Below are 5,415 nucleotides of genomic sequence, written 5' to 3'. Positions count from 1 at the left end.
CCCTCTCTCTCTCTCTCTCTCTCCAAATGTATATCTTGTGTTCTTCTCACCCTCCCCAGTCCCCCATTCTCATTATCTCCTTTCTCCCTCCTCACTCTCTTAGATCCCTCTCTCTCTCTCTCTCCTCCTACCCTTCTATCCTCCTACCATCCCCGTATTTCCCCCTCACTCTTTAGCACCATCACTTCCTTCTAGCCTCCAACCCTTCCACTCACACACTGCTACCACTGCTGTCTCCCTCTCTTCCCCCTCCTCTCTACCTCAGCCTACACGCTCCCTTCCCGCCCTCTCCTCATAGCCTACTGCCACCTCTCTCTTTTCTATCTCCTTATAAGCACTACAAATCCACTCTCTTTATTTAACCTCCTCCCTTTTCATCCACTTGCTTTCCTCTCTCTCTCTCTCTCTTTATCACGACCCACCTCTTCTCACTCAATTCACTCTCCCTACCACTTGCGCTCCTCTCCTCCCACTTGCTTTCTTCCCTCTATCTTAAGCTACTCTTCGTTCTCTGGCTACTCTCCTCTCTCTCTATCTCTCTCTCTCTCTCTCTCTCTTCTTCCCCTGATATGCCTATCTACTCCCTCTCCTACACTTGCTTCTCCCTCTCTCTCTCTTCTTATATCCCTGCTTTTCCTTCGTTCTCTCTCTCTCTCTCTCTCTCTCTCTCTCTCTCTCTGCAATCACTAACCAATCACACACACACTCATTCCACAAAGAAAGAGATAAGTAGTGCTCTAAGATGGCAAGAAACTGGAAAAGTTCCGGGATAGAAGTGGTTCTCCTTTCGTGGAATCGGGTCGTTCCAGCCAACGACCCGATTGCAGCGTTCCTGAAAAACAACAGACTTACTTGATTTCCAGCTCAGATAGAACTGAAAAAGAGTCGATTAATCCGCTCTTATGCACTCACCAGGTCTCACTTAGACAAATTGGAAAACATTCTTAATTGTGGTAGTTCACTAAGTAAAACGCCTGACACAGAGAACAGTCCCAATGTTGAAGCCCCCAGCGAAAAGCCCAGCAAAGAAGGCAGCAACACAATGCAACCAGCTCTGTGTCCGTTGCCGAAAATATCTACAGAGGTGTAAGAACTAAAACGGAAATCAGAACTGCCAAAAGAAGCAACCCCAAAGCCGACTTTGAGAGCAGCGATGAAGTAAAAGAAGTCAGCTGAAAAAGTAATGACATTGGATTTAAAGCTAAGACTACTAAAAGCAAAAACAACAAGAAAATAGCACATGAACTGCAAACCATCTGCAAATTCTGGCATGGAGAAATGGAGACAAACTACCGCTTTGTGCATCCAAGGCAAAGTGGAACTCAAGGCAGCAAAGTAGAACTCAAGGCAATAACCACTCCCCACCTAACCAACAAATTCTGATTGGAGTTCCCCGGGAAATTATCTGGGGGTTATTGTTGTTTATAGTAGCTCTTTTAGACATGCCTATGGTCACTCAGACAGCTTTTGTCACAAGCGACGCCGATGAGACACAATTATTATAGGCAATAGAGAACACTGGCGTTGTCGCAAGCTTACAGCGGGACCGAAATGCAATATACAAATAGTACAATGTCACGGTGATGCTCCAGTATGACCGCAGCTGCATGATTGAAACACGTAAAAAAAAGTATGATATATTCATACACATACAGAAACACACAGCCATGCTTCTGTGTGTGTGTGTGTGTGTGTGTGTGTGTGTGTGTGTGTGTGTGTGTGTGTGTGTGTGTGTGTGTGTGCGTGTGTGTGTGCGTGCGTAGGAAGTAAAGTGTGTGAATGTGTTATGTTTCTTATGAGGTGGGTCTTACAGAATTCATTCTGTTTTGAATCTAAGGGAATCTGATCAATTTCTTAACTGATTGTCTCAGAATCGAAACATGATTAACGCTGCAAGACTAACCAAATAATATATATATGTGTGTGTGTGTGTATGCATGCGTGTGTGTGAGTGAGTGAGTGAGAGAGAGAGAGAGAGAGAGAGAGAGAGAGAGAGAGAGAGAAAGTGTGTATTCAAATATTAGTTTACATGCACACACACACACTCACATGAATATATATATATATATATATATAAACCAATATGTGATATGTTTACTTGCTCACAAAGACAAAGTCAGTCAAGATAACTGTATAATAATGATTTGTTATATTGGCGCAGGGCCAGAAATTTGCATGGGGTATATGTGGCCAATTGAATCGTTTTTGATACATGTCTTCTAACAGATGAAAGTCAATCTTTCCCCTGGCAATCATCTGAATTCAGAACGTAGATACACACAACCAAATAACTGCAATACATTTATAGCTGTCTTCATTTATTTTATGTCAATAATAATCATTACACTTGTGCTGTGTTTTTTACGTCACAAGTGGACTTTCCTAATGTTGATATCTCTCAGTAAAAAGCTTTGAAATGAGCTCTCTACAAAAATAAGTCTAAATGTTACCACTCAACCCGCTTTTAGACATTCTAACTCCGTCTCCCAGCGTGCATCTTTTCCACAGTTCTATTAGATATAACTGCACCATTTATAACAATGTTAGAGAAATATTGATTTGTTCCTTAAACACAAGATTTTCTTTAGTAATGGAAGAAGATCTAGTTGATCTCCTAACTATATTATTGCCACTTATTTTATTGATCATATTGAACAAACTAAGTCGATTTCAAGGAGATATGAACACAGAAATATAATGTATTGCTACAAAATATCTGGCCCATCTTTTTTATCTTTGTGCCAACTCGAGCAGTCTATACTTTCGTAGAAATATCCGCAAACATCGAAATAAAAGCGCCAATTTCTGAGAATATCATAGAGATAAAAATTTATCCAAGCGTATGATTATTGAGTTGTAGATATAAATACATGCATTGGTAGCTAAAACCACTATGGGTCGAAACTAAGTTGTCTTAGCCAAGTCAGGAAACCTCCTAAGTTGCAAAACGCGGGCTTAATACAGCTACAGCAACACTGAAAACAGAAGCCTGCGTAACGCGCAGTGTAGCGACCGTTCTCGGAGAGATATGGTCCGTCTGAATGGGTAATAGCAAAGTTTTCGATCATCCAAGATATTACAATAAAGTATGCTGGCAATAATGAGCAGCGTTTCCTGGATACTTTCGTTAGTCACGATATTTCATAGCTATTAATAATGATTACAGTTTTTTTTTTTCAGGCAAGCATCAATTTTGCCAATCTGCCATGTGGATATAATTCAATAGAAAGAAGAGAAAGAGAGAGAGTTAAAGTCAGTAGAGCGTTGGAGAAAATGTTTTGCAGTATTCAGTTGTGTCTTACGTTCTGAGTTTGAATCTCAACGAAGTTGACTTTGCCTGTCCACCTTCCGGGGTGTCCAAAATAAATACTTAGCAGCATTTCGTCCATCTTTAAAAGTTACCCATTTGTTGGAGAGAGAGATGTAATCAATTAAGCCAACCTCATTTGGTATTTGTCGTTTTTTTTATTCTGGAGTTATGAAAGCTGACCCATGTGAGTTTTTAGCTCAAACTGTAAAGAATAAATTACTGGGATATTTAGTAAAGCAATCAGTCATTTTTACTTTTCCGCCATTTTCATTAATGCTTGAATGAGAAATATTTGTTTGTTTACCGTTTCACTTTTATGTGTATAATTAATTGTTTTGTAAAAATAAAACAATATGTTTAATACAGGTCTCAAGAGAGAATATATGTTATACATCTCCTTAACATATTTCGGATGGAAATATTCCATCTGCTTTAATTCTCTTTTGTTTACGTGACTGTATTACAATGAAGTGGCAGGGTTATTCTGGGTTTAAATATACTGATCAAGAGACTTCTCTGTTGTCCTTGATAATAAGGAAATTGTACACAATGCTCAAATGTATTACAGCACATGAAAAAAGGAAGCAGGGGCTGCGGGCATCAGGTGTACTGGTGGCAAATTTCGGGTCTTCTCTCTACCAATCTTTTTCTTTCCCTTGTGTGTGTGTGTGTGTGTGTGTGTGTGTGCGGTTGAAGGAGTTGGCTTCTGTGTTGCAAGTTAAAGAGCCACCTGTCAAATGTACAATAGTTGAAGTCGGATTAATGAGGGAGCTCCTTCTAGGAAGTGTTAGTAAATGAGATCACTTAATCCTTAATCACTTGTTCAAGGATTACTCGTTTTATTAATGAGTTACTGGCTAATAAGTTGTGTTTAATGTGCGGAGTTTATTACTCTAACCGTTGGTTATCACACTCAGTTCAATTTATAAAGGTGAAACAAAATATAAACATGAAGAACGTACAATATTCAAATCAGTTGGACTTGAAAATTAAGTTGTCTTTATTATGTAACATTAATCCATATGGATTCGATTTTGATTGCTTTGTGAGAGAAGAGGCTAGTTTTTTTCTTTTCTTTGCGTTGCCCTTTTTCTGTTCTATTCTGATATGTAACGCAATAAGATCTCGAGGTGAAAGGAATTTAAATATTTGTCTTGGCATTTCTTCAATGAGAATTATCTCAGATACTATAATTATTCCCCTTCATTCGCTGTCAGCAGATATTCCAGCTACAGGCTAGTTCATGATGGCCTTTTGAGACGCCATGATTCATAGAATAAAAAACAAAAACAAAAGGAAAAGAAATGAAATTTAATTAAATTACTTCTGTTATGAAATAAAAAAGAACCGGTTTTTATTAAAGTTTAAATTTGATTCAGAAGTAACAAATATCTCATTGAAATTCTATATTATATTCTAGGAAATTTGATAAACCATTATTGATTAAATAACTATTACTCTTAGAAGACAAAAACCTTCGTTACTTCCTACAGACATTTTTATTAGATAGGATAACTGATGTATTACAATTGTTCGATAGCGCTGGTCAACAAATTTCTACATTTTTTTTTTTTTTTGTACCGAAGACGAAACCGGTCGATCTTTACTAATTTGGAGTTGCCGAATACAAACTCATGCTAATTTTTCGTAACTAATATTTTCAAAAGAAGTAAGGCACAACTGAGAGCATTGTTCATATCATGCATTACAAGAAATGCACTGCTTCAGTAAAGAAAAGAAAAGTATGATAGAATGCGTGAATATGACTGCATCATCCATTTAAGTACAAAGTTTCCCTTTTAAATCGAGAGTCGATGAGTCTAATGTCTTACTGTTGCTTCTATCAGAAAAAAATTGTTACGTTTTAAAAAATAAGAAACTTGACATGGTTGTGTTAGAAACCAAAACTCCTTTTCTCAATGTTGTTACAAATCAAACCACACAAAAATATATTTGACCAAAAAACGTATGCAATGATTTAGATAGATCGATAGATAGATCGATAGATAGATAGATAGATAGATAGATAGATAGATAGATAGATAGATAGATAGATAGATAGATAGAGAGAGAGAGAGAGAGAGAGAGAGATAGATAGATAGATA

General features: G+C 37.7%; 1 protein-coding gene and 2 long non-coding RNA genes across 6 annotated transcripts in view; 1 reads left to right on the top strand and 2 right to left on the bottom strand.

Annotated features, from left to right (window-relative positions):
* LOC106881303 (uncharacterized) overlaps positions 1-5,415 on the bottom strand; it is an 81,786-nt gene that overhangs the window by 2,213 nt on the left and 74,158 nt on the right. The gene's annotated exons all lie outside the window — the stretch shown is intronic.
* The window catches only part of LOC106881302 (glycine receptor subunit alpha-1), a 236,793-nt gene that overhangs the window by 196,023 nt on the left and 35,355 nt on the right, over positions 1-5,415 (top strand). The window lies entirely within an intron of this gene.
* LOC128249311 (uncharacterized) overlaps positions 4,225-5,415 on the bottom strand; it is a 16,078-nt gene continuing 14,887 nt past the window's right edge. Inside the window, exon 3 of the long non-coding RNA XR_008265408.1 lies at positions 4,225-4,561. This is a non-coding gene — a long non-coding RNA (uncharacterized LOC128249311). The remainder of the gene's footprint in view (positions 4,562-5,415) is intronic.

Source organism: Octopus bimaculoides, chromosome 13 (genome assembly GCF_001194135.2).
Source record: "Octopus bimaculoides isolate UCB-OBI-ISO-001 chromosome 13, ASM119413v2, whole genome shotgun sequence".
Lineage (NCBI taxonomy): Eukaryota > Metazoa > Mollusca > Cephalopoda > Octopoda > Octopodidae > Octopus > Octopus bimaculoides.
This window is presented reverse-complemented; position numbering and strand designations above follow the sequence as displayed.